A 19,962-nucleotide genomic window follows, 5' to 3' on the forward strand; every position below is an offset into this window, starting at 1 on the left:
AGTTTCAGGAGCCCTGAGCCTCTTTTCTTGAAAGAGTTGCAAGGATGATTTTACATGAATCCCACTGGGTTCGGTGCCTGTGTTTAGTGGTGGACTTCAGGTGCTGGGGAAGGAGAGCTCAGTGACCTCAGTGATTTTAGGAAATATCTGTCTCGATGGATTGACTCCTGTGAGAGCTTTCCTCCTGCTCTTGCTAGAGGTCTGCCCGGCCCGGGGCTTGTTCCTGCTGGTGGTGGCCCCTTGCCTCTCAGGTTCACTCTTGAGGGTCCCTCCCTTTTCCTCAAGGGTCTCCTCTCAGGAGACTCTGTCCACTCCCATGACTGATACTGTCCTCATTCAGACCACCACCTGCTGATCTCCCGTCCTGAGCCAGGCAGCACTCGATGGAGGGCATGTGTGGTCACTCGACCAGCAGTCCTGAACGGTGACCGTCACTCTCCTGCCACTGCCAGGGGCAGTCACCGTGTGGGAAGCAGGGGGCCTGCCCAGAGCCGGGGAGCTCGCCTTCTCTGGGAGTGTCGTCACCTGCCGAGCAGCGACCCTGAGGGAAGGTTGGGGCGCCCTCTGAACCAGCTGGCCTGGAGTCAAGCCCTCCTTGGGCGAGAGCTAGAGGCAGGGAATCGCAGCTTCCCGGGGTGGTTGTCTGTGGACAGGAGCCTGCATTGCTCGTGTGGAGTGTGCTTGGTGAAGGAGACTCCACGGTCTGCTGCGAGGTTGAGGCGCGGGTGTTGCTGGGTGCCCGGTTCTATCAGTAGGTCCTGTTGACAGGTGTGTGTTTACACAAGGGTGCCAGATAACGGTCCTTTTCTCTCCCCGAAGCTCGACAGGCTCCCAGGACAGCCCCGGGAGAAACCCCAGCAGCAGCAGCCAGGACTCGCCACACAAAGCAGCAAAAACCAAAAGCATCAGGTACTCCATCAGCAGCATATTTCAAAAGAAGTAAAAGGGCCTGCCTGGACACCCTGGCAAGGAGGCATTAGGACCAGGTGGGTGCTTCACCGTTCAGAGTTAGGGGGCCTGCAGGTATGTCCCTTCTGTGTCTCCTCCGTCATCCCCACGAGGCACCTGTCACTCACGCTGGGGGTCCTCCTGGGAGCAGGAACAGAGGAGACATCTGTCTTCTCGGTGGGTCTGAGATGATCTGATGAGTTAATGAGCGGTTGGGTGGATGGATGGATGAATTCGTCAGTGGATGGGTGGATGGATTAATGAGTGGATGAACAGATGGCTGGCTGGATGAAGGGAGCATGGAATGAATAAAGCAGATGTTTATACTCCAATGCTAGAAACATATTCTCCGAAATTGCTTGAGTAGGAGTTGGGCAATGGTTGTTTCCTCCAGAACAGTGACAGGTGTTTGGAAATGGCTAAGTGCTCATCAGTGAGGGGTGAGGTACAATCTGTGGACAGCCCACAAGGAACAGGCCCCTCCTTCCTGCCACCTTCCCCACCCCCAGGAGCCCATCAGGGGCTCTGCCCACGGCCCCTGTCCCACCCCACAGCCGTGCAGGTCCTCCTGGGGACTCCTCAGCACACAGTGTCATCACCAGGCCCCCACCTCGCTCGGATCCATCTCCTGGAGGACAGGGTGTGTTCCTGCCTCTTCAGCCAGATATTTGCTGAGTGTCTTGTTTGTGCTGGGTGTGGGATGTACAGGGGTAAGTAACGCAGATGTGGTCTGGAGCACAGTTTAGGGACAAGAGGGGAAAAGGAGCAGGTTATTACATCTCTCCCTGTTATTCAGAAATACAGCGCTGTGAGGGATGCTGCATTGACTGTGTACCAGATGCTGCGCGTGCCCCTCACCAAGCAGAGGCTGCCACCTCCCGATTTACAGAGGAGACATGGCCCCGCGGTTAGGGAGTGGTGAGGCAGGTTCACACCTATGCAGCAGGACCGGGCACTTTGCCGAACCCCAGCCACCTCTCCAGTGGATGCAGCAGGAATGAGATGGTTCTATGGCATCACTGATTCAATGGACGAGAGTTTAAGCAAACTCTAGGAAATAGTGAAAAGGACAGGAAAGCCTGGAGTGCTGCAGTCCATGGAGCGGCAAAGAGTCGGGCACAACTGAGTGACTGAACTAAATCCTGAGTGTGTGCTGAACTGCTTCAGTCGTGTCCGACACTGCAAGCCCAGGGACTGTAGCCCAGTAGCTCCACTGTCCAGGGGATTCTCCATGCAAAAATACTGGAGTGGGTTGTCATGCCCTCCTCCAGGGCATCTTCTTGACCCAGGGATCGAACCCACGTCTCTCATTATCTCTTGCATTGGCAGGCAGGATCTTTACCACAAGCGCCACCTGGAAAGCCCCAGTGAATGCTGACAATTAGGAAATGCAGAAAATAAGGGCTGCTCCTAAGTTAAACCAAAAAAGCCGCAAGCACAGGTTGTAAAGAGGGAAACGCAGGATGAGCAACAGCAGTGCTGATGGAAACAAGCTAGGATGCGCTCACCCACATAAAGAAAATACCTGTGCCATTCGGAAGAGGAGCCCGTCAGCTCTCGAGGGACAGTAGAACCGGAATGGAAACCGAGGCCATGGTCAGCAGTGTCCACCCACACAGCCCGAGTGGAGTGGTGTCACTCACCGGGCTTCCTGCATCCCCAGAGCTGCTGGCTCTGAGTGCTAGGCTGGGCAGCATCCCCGAGTGAGCTGAGACATCACTGCTCTCCTTCCAGTGCTGCTTCGGGACCCTCTGTGTGTGGCCACCCTCATCCCCTGCCCTGCCACCCTCTGGGGCCCTGCTGTCCCCCGGGATCTTTTCAGCTCTTGATCTTGGGTGTTCCCAGCCCTCTGCCATGCAGGACTGGGATGCAACTCAGGACTTGGCTTGAGACATCAAGGAGACCGTGAATCTGGAAGGACACCGCCCTGGGGCCCGTGAGAGAGCAGGAAAGCAAAGCCCCCAAGGGGAGGAAGCAGAGCTGGGGAACGTGCCCTCAGCCACCACTGCCTCCTGCACAAGTGCCTCTTCTTTGCCTCTCCTTGACCTGAGAGAAACCCCAGCTGCTGCTGCTCCGCAGGTGATTCCTAAAAATGCACCTCCTGCAAGAGCTGTTGTCCTGCTGCACTGGGGCTGCCTGAGTGTACTAAGGAGCGTCAGAAAAGTGGGGATGCCACACCTCATACTGGAGGTGGAGGGCCTGATACTGGGAAGGGTCTAATGCCTGGGGAGGGTCTGAGGGTGAGGGGGGCCTGATTCTGGACTAGGGTCTCATGCTGGGGGAGGGCATAATGCTGGACTAGGATCTGATACTCGGGAAGGGCATGATGCTGAACTAAGGGCTGATGCTGGACTAGGGCCTGATGCTGGGGGACGGCCTGATGATGGACTAGGGTCTGATGCTGGGAGAGAACCTGATACTGGATTAGGGTCTGACCCTGGGGGAGGGTCTGATGCTTGGGAAAGGTCTGATGCCGGGGGAGGGCATAATGGTGGGGGGGAGAGCCTGATAGTGGACTAGGGCCTAATGCGGGGGGAACCTCTGATGCTGGCCTAGGGTCTGATGCTGAAGTAGGACCTGATGCTGGGATAGAGTCTGATGCTGGGTAGTGTTTGAAGCGGGACTAGGCCCTGAAGTTGAGGGAGGGTCTGATGCTGGAGTGGGCCTGATGCTAGGGGCAAACGTCTGATGCTGGGGGAACCCTCTGATGCTGGATTAGGGTCTGATGCGTGGGGAGGGCCTGATGCTGGGGGGAGGTCTGATTCTGGACTAGAGCCTGATGCTGGGGAAACATCTGATGCTGGACTAGGGCCTGACACTGGGGGTGGGCCTGATGCTAGGGGGCAAGTCTGATGATGGGGTGCAGCCTGCTCCCAGATGTTCACAGAGTTGAGTATAAACCTCTATGAGAAATCTTTTTCTCGTACATTCCTAACCGCCCTTCTATGTTCTCTTTTTCTGAAGCATAGTTGCTGTGCACTATCAGTTTGATTTCTGCCACACATCAGCATGAGTTAGCCATACGTGTACGTGTGTCCCCTCCCTCTTGAATCTCCCCCCACCTCCCCTTGCTGCATTCTTGTTTCTATGGATATATGAATAGTAAAGACTGTTGACTAAGATAACATGAAAAGCTCCCAGACACTAGCGTGCACACGCACACTCCCTAGTGCATCATTCAGGTCCGCGTCAGGGTTGCCCTCGGCCACCCTCCTGGGACCCACGGTGCGCCTTGACACCTGCACTTTGTTCCCACCCTCGGCCCGCTGCCCACGCCTCAGCAGCAGTGGGGCCCTGTCCCCGCAGATGCTGAAGTGATGGAACCCCTTGGCTTCAGAGCCAAAGGCAGGAACACTCCATCGGTTGTCCTTTGGGGACACCTATGTCTTCACCTTCTGGCCTTTCAATTGTATCCATCGGCTTCTCCTAACAGAATGTACATGTGATGACATGGGCTCCCATTACCAGCTCTGGTCTGTTCTCAGGGAGAGGACAGCTTACCCTCGGCACTCTTGATTGGCAGTGAGAAATTTTGCTTCAGTACTTTATTGAAAGAAAGCAATAAATAATACTGCAATAAAAAAAAAGTTCAGAAGTAGACTGTACGTACTTTGTCACATATTCAGGAAATTCACAAAAGATTAATAAGAAAACAATGGTAAGAATGAATTGTACAGGTAAACTAAAGGCGGAACCTACATGTAAAGAGACATGCTGTCTCTGTCTACCGAGATCCAGCTGCATAATAAATATCGCACCATGATCTGCACGCATCTCTTGTTGGCTTTTTTAATGTGTCGGTGAAAAAGTAAAAGTTACATTTGTACTTATACAATCCAGAATGGCTATGTCATTGCAATCTAAAAATGTACGCCTAGGTCCATTCTTTAAACATGTTTAGAAACAGATGTAAAAAGATGATTTACATACAAATAAGGCCTTTGTCAGAGCTGTCTGTCTGGGAAGTGGCACCTTCCCTGTCCAGCTGGATGGCTCCGCAGTGGGTGTAGGGCATCGCGATTGGTCCCTGATGAGTCTCACCGGAGAGGAGGGATCCGAGTCCAGAGACTAGGTTACCGGAGAGATTTTCATAGTCATCTTCTAGTCATCCTTTCAGCCCAGTTTCATCAGAAGCTCACATTTAACACCCAGTACTTTTAAATTGCTTCACGCTGCAGACAAAAAGGATTTCTTGCTAGAAAAAGTACGGTTTAGGTCAGTCATTAAAATCCAACAACCATTGGTTGGAATTAAGTTTGCTGATTTCAGAGTGATTGTTCGAGAGCTCGGTTACATTCTGGAAGGATAATGCACACTGTTCAATGATTTTACAATCACAGGAAAAGCCCTTCTCTCATGGTTTAACGTGTAAAAGTTAAACAAGAATAATTAAGATAAATGCATCATTTACAAAATCCCTATATTTGTTCATAGGATTGACACAGACAAGCACTACAGTACATTCATTTGAAAGACTAAAATCAGGTATCATAACACGAATTGCTCTGAAAGGATATTTATAGCCCGAATATACAATAAAAAATAAGTAATTATATAAATGAAGTCATAAGTTTACATAAACATAAGAAACATGAAATTCTAAAATATTTTCTCTATGGTATCCATGAGATTTTCACGAGTTAAAAACCCTGTCATAAAATATCTTCGGGTCCATATAACAAGTATCAACAGATTAAAGATTGCATCGAGTTGAAAATGTAGTCTCTGTTGTATCCTGGATGCTGTCTAATCATGTGTAGAAGTAGTGTGGGTAAACTGGAAACGAACAGACGAGTCAGTCCTGGGAAGGCGGCTGGTTCTGGAGCCCCTGCCCCTCCAGACACCCCCACCCCACCCCATTCTGGGCTTCAGGGGCTTTGAGAATTCAGAGAAACACAGAGGAGCAAGCAGATGAAGGAGAGAACTCTGTGGCGGACTTTATTCTGATATATACCTAAAAGCTGCTGGTTCAGTTCAGTTCAGTTCAGTTCAGTTCAGTCGCTCAGTCGTGTCCGACTCTCCGCGACCCCATGAATCACAGCACGCCAGGCCTCCCTGTCCATCACCAACTCCCGGAGTTCACTCAAACTCATGTCCACAGAGTCGGTGATGCCATCCAGCCGTCTCATTCTCCGTCGTCCCAGTCTCCTCCCACCCCCAACCTTTCCCAGCATCAGAGTCTTTTCCAGTGAGTCAACTCGTCGCATGAGGTGGCCAAAGTATTGCAGTTTCAGCTTTAGCATCAGTCCTTCCAATGAACATCCAGGATTGATCTCTTTTAGAATGGACTGGTTGGACCTCCTTGCAGTATAAGGGACTCTCAAGAGTCTTCTCCAACACCACAGTTCAAAAGCATCGATTCTTCTGGGATCAGCCTTCTTCACAGTCCAACTCTCACATCCATACATGACCACGGGAAAAACCATTGTCTTGACTAGACGGACCTTTGTTGGCAAAGTAATGTCTCTGCTTTTTAATATACTATCAAGGTTGGTCATAACTTTCCTTCCAAGGAGCAAGCGTCTTTTAATTTCATGGCTGCAATCAGTATCTGCAGTGCTGGTAACAATCCCCAAAACCCAATCCAGCTTTCTAGCTGAGAGGGGAACAGGACAGAGCAGACAGCCTCCTGCCCTCAGAGTGGCTCGAGCAGGACTGGGCCCCCAGGCCGGACACACCAGAGGACCGCCCAGAGCAGCACCTGCAAGGGAGGGTGGCCCCTCAGTGGCGGCTGAGCCCCAGATGCCGGTGCACCTCCGTGAGAAACACTGGCCTCCACACAGAGAGGCCCAGGGCAGGGCAGCCTCGAGAACCCTGACGCCCTGGGCCCTGCTCCCTCCAAGACTGTGCACGCAGGGCATGGCCGGAAGCACTGGCTCTGTGGGAGGGACACCCGTGCACAAGGACACGTAGGAGCCTTGGGTCATGCTCTGACCAGTCCGGAGCCAGCCGGGCGCCAAGGTCACGTTCTTTGCTGCTGAGGGCTCTCCCAGGCCGACCTCCAGAGACCCACTGACCCTCCACTCCCAGGGTGTGGCCTCCATGCCCCCGCAGGACCAGGCTTGCCAGTATTCACCCCGAATCTCAGCAGGAGCAAGTCCTGACTGCAGTGGAATCCAGCCTCTGCATTCCCACCACGCTGCCTGATCCCAGGAGTGTGGGAGGAAGCGTGCAAACACAGTGCGGCTAAACGTGCAACGTCACATGAGGCACGAGGACACACACACTCACACCCACAGCAGAGCCCACTCCTATTGAGGGTCTGGGGAACCTTCTAGAGGGAGGATGAGCCGGGGAGAGTGAGCCTGGTGGCTGCCATCTATAAGTCCTACCCACCCTGCGCGGGCAGTCACACTAGAGCAGCAACGGCACATTCGATGACCAAAACGCCGACATGGGGACAGCTACTCCACGTGAGCATCTGCCACTGTTTCTCCCTGGTCTCTCATCCCCTCCTTTCCTTAATTAACAACTGCCTGAATCTGCCCAATGGAACTCAGGGAAGGTCATGGAGGTTGAATGAAGGCCGTTAATCAAAGAAACGGGGGACACAGAATGCCTTGTGCTCAGGAACCCCAGGGGGCCCTGCATGGTATCGCCTTTTGGCGCAGCTGTGGTTTGCTCATCCTGTCTTCCTATTCTGGGCCACCCTTCCTTTTTCCATCCCCTGGTACATTTCACTGTCAGGGCACCGACCATGACACCCTTTCTCCGGGTTCAACTACAGCAGGGTCAAAGGGCTGCATCCTTTCAGCCTCCCCTCTGCTGGCACCTTCACCACACAGGACAGGGGCTGTGTGCACCCTGCTTGTTTACTGCAGCTGAAGACCACAGGTGGTGTGTTTGCTCGTGTGCTCACCCCTTTCGCTTCGGGGCAGGTTTTGGGGGATACTGGAGGAGTCCACCACAAGGCGCCCTGGAGGTGGGACATCAAGGCCCGGACAGAAGAATCGGTTCTTCCAAAATTGCTGGGGATGGGGGATGGGGCAATTTCAGGGCCTCCTCCTCCTGACACCTGGGAGTCTGTTCTTTGTTTTACTTTGCGTGTTTGTCGGAGGCTTCCCCTTTCTCTGTGAGCACTTCCTGAGCCCCCTTCTGCTGTCCCTAGACCCTAGGAGAAAGCCTGGTGAAGGCGGGGACAAACTTAGGGCTGAAATCAAACAGATCATTTACTCTCTGTATATCTTTGGTCAAATTATTAACTGGTCCACACTTCGATTTCCTTTCTAGGAACAGGCCAGAAACTCCTAGCTCCTGGGACAACCCAGAAGATGAAAGAAGGCGACCAGTTGACCGCCCATCCCCAATCCTGGAACCAGCACACAAAGAAAGCAATGCCTTCTCTCTGTTCTCCCAAATGTCAGGCCCCAGAGTTTCCTCCCTTATGATACCCGGCCCCCCACCCTACCCCCGCCCAGGAGAGGTATTCAGCTCAACTCAGCGTCAGGAGACATGGGGGCAGGCGAGGGAAATTGACGGTGATTTTTCACTAGCTGTTCAGCACTGTGCTGGATATTTTAGGCATTGCTAGATCTTTCAGGCGTTATTTCGTTATTAGGCAGAAAGCACACAAAACCCGGTAATGACTCAGGCCTGCCTTGAACTTTCCTGCCTTCTGTGTGGCAGATTTCAGAGACTCAGGCCCTGGATTTCTCGTCCTCTGAGCCTGGCCACTGGGTGAGACCTGGTCCCCACTTTCCCTTTGCTGGCTGGCCCTTCAGGCCAGCACACAGACCCCTTTTTCAAAGTTTCACAGACAGACTGACAAAGGAAGTAACACAAGTTTCAGAATCTCACAGGGCTCTGTGACTGCAGTCTGGATTCTGCTCCCTTTTAAGAGCTGGTTCAGGGACACCCCTTGACCTCTTGCCTATTGCAGCCATGCCTGGGGCTGGGGGTCTGCAGTCTCCTGTTTCTTTTCCAACCTGCCCCCAACTCACCCCTGGCCGCAGAATGTTCAGGCCACAGAGACAGGGACCTTAGGACCTCCTGAGGCATTTGTGAGGAAATCACCTTGGGGAATTTTCTCAAAATGGGATTTGGAAATTCTGCACCTTAGTCACTCCTGACAGAGGCAGCTCTGGGCAGTGACAAGAGAGGGGGGACAGGGATTTAGATCTAGGCTCTGGCCCCAGTTCAGCTCCAGTCCTCTTTGTGAGATGGTGGCAGACCTCTGCCCTTTGAGGCCCTCCATTTCCTCATCTAGGAAGTGGAGGTTTGATAGTATTGTTCCTGAGGCTGTTCTCAGTTGAAAGATACAAAACTAGAGGATTTGTGGTATTCCGGAGGAGAGTTGGGGGTAAGTGTGCTATTGCCCCTAAAATTGATTCACATCACTTATCCTGCAGCTAAGGCTGAGGGGTTATCTTATCATCTCTCCTTCCTTCCCGTCCAAGGGAAGTGACTCACCAAGTCCTGGGACTCACCTTACTCCCTAGCTCATGAAGTCCTTGCCTGGGCAGTACTGGCCGGTCCTTTCACTTCACTCTCTCCTTCACTCCTTCCCTTTCTCCACCCCCCGCAGCCCTCCCCCTGCCACCTTTCTATTCATTTCTACATCTGTGACATGTAAAATTCTTCGTGGCCTCCCTGGTGGCTCAGTGGTTAAGAATCCACCTGCTAATGCAGGAAACACGGATTCGATCCCTGGTCCAGGAAGATCTCACATGCTATGTGACTACTAAGCCTTTGCGCCACCACTACTGAGCCTGTGCCCTACAGGTACAACTTCTGAGCCCAGGAGCCACAACTACTGAGCCCACGTGCCACAACTATTGAAGCCCGCACACCCTAGAACCCGTGCTCCAAAACAAGAGAAGCCACTGCAATGAGAAGCCTGTGCACTGCACCTTGAGGGCAGTCCCCGCCTGTGCTACTAGAGAAAAAAAGCCCTCACGGCAATGAAAATCCAGCACAGGCAAAAATAAATAAAATAATAAAAAATAGAATTCTTTGTTTATTAATGTAGAAAACAACTTAAGCAGGAGGGTATTGTACTGGGGATGATGCTGAGTAGTTCACAGAGTGGACAGAGCATTGGAGAACCTGACTAGGAAAAAAGGGCAAATGAGAAACCATAGCATCTGAGTGGCAGTGCTACTGGATGCTCTCATCAGGGTACCACTGTTGAAACAAATATACCCCAGCCATGTTTCCTATCCACGTCTCAATCTATTAAAGATTCATAGTCCTAGGGGAGGGAGGGTAAACAGCCAAGCTGGTGTCATTTGCTTGCTTCTTCTCTGGGAGAGGATAGAACTCTGGGATTCGCAGTACCACTGAGACTGTATACCCTGGAGGAGAAATAAGTCCACAGAAGGATATCAAGATGATATTTGGAAGGAAAATGGATACTGTGTAAGGAAGTTAAAAAACACAGAAACATATTAAACCTATACTCCGCCCAACCATCCACCCATTCATCTCTCCATCTGTCCATTTATCTATCTATACTTTGGGCCAACCAAGAAACACACTTAAAAAAAAAAAGCCAAAACCTTTTATTTTGTATTGGGGTATAGCTGATTAACAATGTTGTAACAGTTTCTGGTGAATGGTGAAGGGACTAGGCATACATATACATGTATCCCTTCTCCCTCAAACTCGCCTCCCATCCAGGCTGCCGCAAAACAGTGAGCAGAGTTCCCTGTGCTAGAGCAGTAGGTCCTTGGTGGTTACCTATTTTAAAAATAGCAGAAGAAACACACTGAAAAAGCTTTTTTTTTTTTTTGGTCTGTGTGGCATGTAGGATCCTAGTTCCCTGACCAGGGATGGAACCTGTGCCCTCTTCATTGGAACAGTGGGGTCTTAACCACAGGATCACCAGGGAAGTCCCTGAAGAAACACAGTTTTTATTCAGCACTGCTGGCTCAGACGGTAAAGTGTCTGCCTGCAATGCGGGAGACCCATGTTCAATCCCTGGGTTGGGAAGATCCCCTGGAAAAGGAAATGACAACCCACTCCAGTACTCTTGCCTGGAAAATTCCACTGACTGAGGAGCCTGGTAGGCTACAGTCCATGGGGTCGCAAAGAGTAAGACACGACTGAGAGACTTCACTTTCACTTTCTTGTTCCAGAGGCCATACCAGGCACTTGATAGTGTGCAAACTTATCCCTCGGAAATATCCCAAGAGTCTTCTTGGATTTACATACAAAGGATATATTTATGGAGCTGAAACAAAGATGAGGACCCAGAGAAAGGAATTCATGTCTAACCACGCACTGGAGGGCCTCTAACAACATTTCTAGGGACAGAGTGACTCGCTTGTGCATGCAGGCAGACAAGGGATGGCTTTTGTGGACATATATTGCAGGAGATTGCTCACCACATGTGCACAACAGGATGTGGCCAGGATTTAACTTCTGAATCCTAGGCTTTGCCTCTAGTCTCTTTACCTCTCTAGCAGTAAGGAAGTCATAGTTCCTTTTTAACAGCTCTCAAACGGGGACTGTGAATATAAGAATCCCTGCCCGGTATAACTCAGAGAAGTTCTGTGAAGTGGGGCGAGTTAGTGGGTGTGAGGTATTTTCCAAGTACAAAGACAGAGAACTATTTTTGCCGTGCTTATTTCTGTCTCCAGAATGGCTAATGAGAACACTCCTGGCTTATGTGTCCCTCTCACTTCTTTCCAGTCCTCACTGCCCTCCACCGAGTGGTCACCACGGAGAGGGTCTGTTGAGATTTTTGGTTCTTTAGACTGGTGGATGAATGTCCAGGATAATCACTGCTGCTCACCTTGGATCTGTGAATGGTCAGGGCTCTGTGGGCCCCATGCTGGTTGGAAACAGTCCCTGGGTGAGTGTGCGTGTGTGTGTGTGTGTGAGCAGATCCCGGTTTCTTGTAGAAGTGAATACAGTGACTCAGAAAGCCCTGAAATATGCTGGTGGCTCAGCTTTCAGTTCACAGTAGAAAGGAGCTGGTTCTCCAAGTTTTTGCTAAGTCAGCACAAGAGATCAGAGCTGAGATCAGAGGGTGAAACAGATATTGTCTGGAAATTGCCCCATGCTTACAGGACCCAGGCCATGACCCTGGGTGAAGTTTGTCAATTCCCAGTGACTGTTTTGTCATCTGTAAAATGGGTGGCTTGCCTCTTGGTGGTGTTGCTTAATCTTTGTCACTTGTCCTAGGATGAATGTCTGTCCAGGCACAAGCCCCCAGCTCATCTCTTGCAGCTAAAGGTCATTCCTCATATGGAAAGCACTCTCTGCGCTGCCTTTCATTGCTGGTGGTCTACACACACTGCCACCTCTCTAGAGGGTTGCTTGGCAAAATTCATTCAAATTTTCAAAGCGCATATTGTATTTAATAAGCACTAGCAATTCTACATCTAGGAATTGATCTTACATTCGTATGCACACGTGCACAAACTAATATCTATAAAATAGTCATGGTCTGTAACAATGAACGCTGCAGACAGCCTCCATCAGGAAGGGGCTGACTTGGGCTTCCCCCATGACTCAGTGGTAAAGAATGTGCCTATTGACATGCAGGAGCTGCAGGAGATGTTTGTTAGATTCCTGGGTCAACAAGAACCTCTGGAAGAGGGCATGGCAATCCACTCCGGTATTCTTGCCTGGAGAATTCCATGGACAGAAGAGCCTGGTGGGCTACAGTCCAAAGGGTTGCAAAGAGTTGAAAATAACTGAAGGGCCTGAGCATGCAAGGGGCTGATTAATCTGGTGCTTCCATATAATGGAATTTTAGGAAGCTACTAAAAAGAATGATGAAGGTCTTTATGTGCAGTTATGAAATGATCTCCAAGATACAAGAGGCAAGAAACAGAGTAGCTTTTGAAGTGTGCTTCATGTGTGTGACAAAAGAAATCTCATCCATGCTTGTATATGTACAGATTCTCTTCTGGAGGTTCGTGAGAAACTAGTAATACTTACCGTCCCTTCCTATCAGAAAGGCAATGCAAAGGAGGCCTGGGGGCATGGGTAAGAGGGGCAGTGCTTTTTTTTTTTTAAGCTTTCAGACACTTAAAACATGAGTTTAGGGACTTCCCTGGCAGTCCAGTGGTAAAGACTTCAAGCTCTTAATGCAAGGGGTACGGGGTTCAATCCATGGTAGGGAAACTAAGACCCTACATACTGCATGGCAGAGCCCAAAAGAAAAAGGTGAGTTTATTTAGGACAAAAGTACACTTTGAAACATTGATATGAGTCCTTCTTTTTTAATGTGTTATTATTATTATTTTACTTTTTGGAAACACTGCACAGCATGTGGGCTCTTAACTCCCTGACCACAGGTTGAACCCAGCCTCCTGGCATTGGAAACACTGAGTATTAACCACTGGAGCACCAGGGAAGCCCCAACATGTATCATTTTAAACGGTAAAACCATTCAAAATTATTATAGAATTTATTTTCAGTTTCTGGTAAAAAAAAATTACCTTTTTTACATGACTCCTTCACCAAACTTGCTTGATTTTTTTTCTAAAATTTTAATTTTATATTGGGGTACCACTTTGCTGACAAACATCTGTATAGTCAAAGCGATGGTTTCTCCAGTAGTTGTTTATGGATTTGAGAGTTGTACCATAAAGAAGGCTGAATGCCTAAGAATTGATGCTTTTGAACTGTGGTGTTGGAGAAGACTCTTGAGAGTCCCTTGGATTGCAAGGAAATCAAACTAGTCAACCCTAACGAAAAGCAGCCCTGAATATTCACTGGAAGGACTGACGCTGAAGCTGAAGCTCCAATCCTTTGGCCACCAGATGCGAAGAACTGACTCATTGGAAAAGACCCTGATGCTGGGAAAGATTGAAGGCAGGAGGAGAAGGGGATGACAGAGGATGAGATGGTTGGATGGCATCAATGGACATGAGTTTGAGCAAGCTCCAGGAGAGAGTGAAGGACAGAGAAGCCTACTGTGCTGCAGTCGCAAAGGGAAGGACATGACTTAGCGACTGAACAACAACAGTTGATTAACGATGCTGTGTTTCATGTGTTCAAGAAAGTGATTCAGTTAAACATATACATGTATCTGTTCTTTTTCAAAATCTTTTCCCATTTAGGTTATTACAGAATATAGAGCGGAGTTCCCTGTTGATTATCTATTTTAAATGTAATAGTGTGTATATGTCAATCCTAAACTCCCAACTTATTCCTCCCCACCAGAGGGATGATATTTTTGTATCTTCAGAATTTAGTATCATGTGCATTTTCTGTCAGTTTATAAACAGTCATCTGGCAGGAAGTGCCCAGGAGTCCCTTGGCATTTTAGGCTCGGTCTTAGAGTCTCTTTGATCTCTAAATCCAATGAGGGACCCAGGTCTCACGGGGGTGGGACAACTCACCCAGAGGCTCATCCTTGCTGCAGTCTTTCACCCAATCCCTCGTCCCACCAGTTGCGTTGGCTTTTGGAATCATGCTTTGGCCCCAAAAACACAGCCTTCTGTGCCTTCCCCTAGAAGAAGAATGATGTCTGAACCCTGGGAAAGGAGGGACGGATTACTATCTCCTCCGATAGAGGGTGTTGTGTAGTGGAAACTGCACCGGCTTTGCAGTTGCACAAGCTTAGTTTCCAATTCCAGCTTCTGCTGCCAAAGCTGTGAAAGTTCAAGAAACTGCTGTGATCTTGCGAGATGGTCTGCTCATCTGTAAAATGGGCTGACTGCTACTGAGTCCTGGGACTGGAAAGACGAGAGGAGGTCATTGTGTACAGTGCCTGGCACACAGCAGCTGCTCTGTGAATAGCTGCAGCTGCGCCCATGGTCACTGAAGTCAGGGTGGCCTCTTCTCACGAAGGAGGGAAGAAACAGTGGTGGTTGGAATTGAGGGCCCCCTGAGTTTGGCCCCTTGCTGGGTAGAGGTGAAAGGGCATGGTGCCTGCCTGCCAGGAATGCTCAGTGATTAAGTAGTCTGGGAGAACCTCAAGTCTGCAGCCACCTCTCTGTAGCTCTGACGTCTGGAGATAGTGTGGTCGGCCCCAAGGTGACTGTTTGCAGGACGGAACTTGCCCTAGTGTTCATGGTGGTGACTCTGGTCAAGGAAGAGCCTGACTCAGGAAGAAGCAGGAGTGCTGGAAGCTGCTCTGTGAGGCTGGCATGACCTCGGCATCAGAGGTTCTTATTTCCTGGCTCCACACGTGTCTCTGCAGCACACTGGCCTTTCCTGCCACTTGGGAATTGTTTTACAAATGGGCTTTTCCTCCCAGCTACAGGAACATCCATGCCTTCAAGGCGGGGACAGTGGTGGAGGGCACAGAGTTTCGAGTAAGGCCCACCTGGGTTGGAGTTCTTGCCTGGATGTTGATTCACTCATTGGCTGTGTTCTTTAATTTTCAGAGCCTCAGTTTCCTTGTCTGTGAAATGGGGATAATAATGCTGCCTACTTTTCACTGTGAGGATGCACAGAAATGTGTGAGGCAGTACAAAAATGTTGTCTCAGGAGAACTGGTTAAAGCTGATCTGATTGGTCTAAAATGAGGGAAAATCTTCTTAGGGAGGGAATTACTTTTGGGTTTGGGGAAAAGGTGCATAATGGGCATGTCTGATTAAAAAGGGGAGACTCCCTGACTTACCCCACCCTTCCTCTGTTGTCTAGAGAGGGCTAATTTTTCTGCAAAAGAAAGAAACAGGTTCGAGAGTTTTTCATGGTCAGTGTGAGAGCTGGTGTGGAGTCGTGAGGGAGAAGAAGGGAGATGCCCAAGGGTCCCAGGTCTGGGGAATAAAGTCAGGCCAGGAAGAGATTAATTTTTTTTCTGTCAGGAAATGGCCAGTGGATGTTAAAAATAAATTTATCTATCTAGTTAGCTATTTATATATCTTTGGCTGTGTTGGGTCTTTATTGCTGTACCCGGGCTTTCTCTAGCTGAGGTGACCAGGGGCAACTCTTGCAGTGCGGGGCTTCAGTAGTTGGAGCTTAGTTGCCCCATGGTGTTTAGTTGCCCGTGGCACGTGATGTCTTCTGGAACCAGGGATCAAAGACATGTTCCCTACATTGGCAGGCAGATTCTTAACCGGTGGACTCCCAGAGAAGTCTCTGGCCAGTGGATTTTTAAAGCAGAGATTTTTACAGCTAATATCTCATTTTATTATTTATTTATTTTTAAATTTATTTATTTGGCTGTGCTGAGTCTTAGTTACAGCACGCAGGCTCTTCAATCTTTATTGCAGCATATGGGATCTGTAGTTGCTGCAATGAAACTCTTAGTTGCAGCATATGAACTCTTAGTTGTGGCATGTGGAATCTAGTTCCCTGACCAGGGATTGAACCGGGATCAGAAACCCTGTATTGGGAGCACAGAGTCCTAGCCACTGGAGTACCAGGGAAGTCCCTAATACCTAATTTTAAGTTCTCACCCAAATTATTCTGTGCTACATTCAGAACCTATCTTATTCCCAAATTTCCAGTAAACATCTGTTCCATTCCGTTCCATTTCGTTCAGTCACTCAGTTGTGTCTGACTCTTTGTGACCCCGTGGACTGTAGCCTACCAGGCTTCTCCGTCCATGGGATTCTCCAGGCAAGAATACTGGAGTGGGTTACCATTTCCTTCTCCAGGGGATCTTCCCGATCCAGGGATCGAACCCGGGTCTCCTGCATTGGAGGAAGACTCTTTAACCTCTGAGCCACCTGGGAAGCCCCACACCCAATAACTCACAGAGGGGTTACTTTGGGGAGATGAGGGCCCTGCGTGTGAAGGAAAAGAGAATTCAGTGGGAGCTGGGAACTGGAGAGGAGAGGTGGCAGGACCCAGCCCCAGCCTTCGGTTCTCACGAGGGCATGTGGATGGGCTGAGCTTCCTGACAGCTTGCAGACCCTGAGATGCCAGAGAGAACCAGTTTTGGGGATATTTTGGTGAGGCTCCAGATGACCTCAGAGCAGGACCTGCCAGGTGGGTGGATTAAAAAGGAGGGAGGACATGCTGAGACTCAGGTCGAGGAGAGTGGGGTGGGGCAGAGGCTGCAAGTGAGGGACCAGAGGCTCTGGCCACTATGCCCAGTGAGTGGACTGTGAGTCCCCGGAGCTCAGAGCAAGGTGAGGTGACACCTCCTCAGGCAGAAACCGGAACCCACAGGGTGAGAGTCACAACCCTCACCCCCAGCTAGAGCCTCCAGGCCACTTCAGTGCCCCTTGCATCCCAGGCCCTCTTGGAGAGGGTTTCCCATCATCCATCCTTGAGGATGGTATCCAGTGTGGGATCAGTTCCCGAGAACAAAGAGAACATCCGTCTTTGGGGGTGTAGCTAAGTGGTGACATGTCCGTTTTTGACACTGCCGCATGATGCACGGTAAAGGATCACCCCGCTGTTGCAGATGAGCAACACTCTCCAGCCACAAAACCACCCTCTTGGGTTGCAGACACACAGGCTGCTCTCCGGCCTCAGTGCTGCAGATACTCAGAGCATCTGTCTCTGCAAAGCCCTGCTGGTGCGGCTGAGAGCACAAGGGACCCTCCCTTTTCTGTCATTTAGCTGTCCTGTGACTTGTAGCTTCAGTCTCTTTAAAACAAAAAAAAAAGAAAACAACAAGACTTTTTATTTATGTGACTGGGCCAAGTCTTATTTGGGGCACATGGAATCTTCGATCTTTGCTGTAGTGTGTGGGGTCTAGTTCCCTGACTTGGGATTAAATCTGGGCCCCCTGCATTAGGAGTGTGGAGTCTCAGCCAGTGAACTACCAGGGAAGTCGCCTTCAGTCCTCTTTATGAGGCTTAATTTCCCTCCCAGGGACCAGGTAGGAAAGGCTCAGAGAGTAGGATGTGGAATGGTTTTGTTAAAAAATTAGAAAGAAAGAAAAGAAAAGAAATGGAAAGTATGGAGGTTGAGTCACAGGCCAATGGGGCTAGACCCAGGCCATCAGGACATCAGGTGGGTAGATTTTCTCTTTACTGTTCTGTTGAACTTGTCCTTTCCCCCTTTCTGTTAAATAGGGAATAATTTTAAACAATTATTCCCCTATGGCTTTGGCAAGATTCTCTGAGATAACATAAAGGATTGAATAGGATTTAGCACAGATGGACATGAGTTTGTGTGAACTCTGGGAGTTGGTGATGGACAGGGAGGCCTGGCGTGCTGTGATTCATGGGGTCGCAGAGTCGGACACGACTGAGCGACTGAACTGAACTGAAGCACTCAGTACAGACCAGCCGATATGGTCTTGCTTATTCTCGCCTCCCCTTTGTACTTTTGGTCTCTCTCTCTCTTTTCGTTCTCTCTTGCCTCCATTTTTCCACCAGTGATAAGGTGAGTGGAAGCATCATTCAGAATCCCAAAAGTAGAACAGACATGTGGACACAGGGCGACGGGGAGGATGAGACGAATTGAGAGAGATTCGGATCAGCATATGCACACTCCCATGTGTACAATAGATAGCGAGAGGGAAGCTGCTGTATTGCACAGGGAGCTCACCTCAGTGCTGATGAGCTGGAGGGATGAGATGGGGGTGCTGGGAGGCAGGTTTACGAGGAAAGGGATATGTGTGTCCAGCTGATGCACTTTGCTGTATAGCAGAAAATGACTCAACATTGTAAAGCATCTATACTCCAATAAAAGAATTAAAAATGAGAAGAGAAAAAAAAAGGCATAAAGCACACTTACAATAAACATCAAATGCTTATCATAAAAAAAGAAAAAAGAATCTCTATTGGGAGGAAAGGGGAACTTTCCTGTTAGGAGTGAGGATCTGACTCCTGGTAATTAGGGATCGTCAAGATCCCAGGTTTTGGGTCCAGGCCAAAGCAGTGTGAACTTGCTACTTCCCTCAGCTCCTTGAAAGCCAGTTCCACCACTTACTAGCTGTTTGACCCTGGGCAAAGGGGTGAACTTAATCAAGCCTGTTTCCTTATTGGTAACATGGGGCTGATCCTGTGCAGGACACGCTGGGGCTGGGATAGTTGATCAGCATGTTTCATGTCATGGGCCCAGCTTAATGTGTAAGGCAGGTGCTCCAGATAAGTAGCTGCTTAAGCTAAGATGATGAAACTCTCCTGGTCAGGCCAACAACCTGGGAGTCGTCGTCCTTGACTTTTCATTCTCACACACTTCTTCGAGCCTGGCGTGCTGCAGTCCATGAGGTTTGGAAGAGTTGGATGTGACTTGGCTACTGAGCAACAACAACTTCCCTGGGAGATGATTCCAGGAATTTCCAGGAGGGACACAAAGAAATGGAGCATAAAAAGTAAGAATGCCCCTGCAGGTTTCTTTACTGAGCAGATTGCTATTGTAAATGGGCTTCCCTGGTAGCTCAGCAGTAAAGAATCTGCCTGCCAAGGCAAGAGACTATAGGTTCGATCCCTGAGTTGGGAAGATCCCCTGGAGAAGGAAATGGAAACCCACTCCAGTGTTCTTGCCTGGAGAATCCCATGGACAGAGGAGCCTGGTGGGCTACCATCCACGGGGTCACACAGAGTTGGACATGACTGAGCAATTAAACAACAGCAAACAATCATAATGGGGCACTTTGGACTCAAAGTCCTCTTTGAGGACTCTGGGACATGGTGTGGAGGGAGAAGCTGAATGATTTGCCCACCAGCATGGGTCTATCATTGATCAAGGGCTCTTCAGGATGACTTCCCCAGCATTCCCATCTTGCTGGGGGTGGGCCCTGGAGCAGGGAGGCAGCGGCTTGCTGTAGACGGCCAGCCAGTGGTTGTGGGGCCTGGATTAAAAGGATGAGCTGGACCAGAAAGATTTCTCTGATGTGGCCTTGGAGATGGAGAAACAGTGGGGGCACAGGACCTTCCTCAGCTAGTAGGCGTGGACATTGAGCTGGGCATGTAGATGCTATGACTATGGCCCATAGAGACAGGCATTGATCAGTCCCTCTGGGAGCCTTGGCATCAGACAGACATAGATTTGAATTTTGGCTTGGTCACTGACTAGCTGGGTGTGTTGGAGCAAGTTGCTTGAATTCTGATTTCTCCATCGTTTTCTCGTATGCCCTATGGCTAAAATCCCTGCCCTGCAGGGTAGATATTAGGATTAAGAGACATAAAGGATGCTAAGCGTCAGAAGAATTGATGCTTTTGAACTGTGGTGTTGGAGAAGACTCTTGAGAGTCTCTTGGAC

General features: G+C 49.7%; 2 pseudogenes; both read left to right on the forward strand.

Moving 5' to 3' along the window:
* Positions 1–44: 44 nt before the first annotated feature.
* Positions 45–4,266, forward strand: LOC148775888 (uncharacterized; annotated as a pseudogene).
* A 3,076-nt stretch (positions 4,267–7,342) lies between these two features.
* The window catches only part of LOC148775889 (uncharacterized), a 165,895-nt pseudogene continuing 153,275 nt past the window's right edge, over positions 7,343–19,962 (forward strand).

Source organism: Moschus berezovskii, chromosome 13 (assembly GCF_049115385.1).
Source record: "Moschus berezovskii isolate FMDL1 chromosome 13, NW_MosBer_1.0, whole genome shotgun sequence".
Lineage (NCBI taxonomy): Eukaryota > Metazoa > Chordata > Mammalia > Artiodactyla > Moschidae > Moschus > Moschus berezovskii.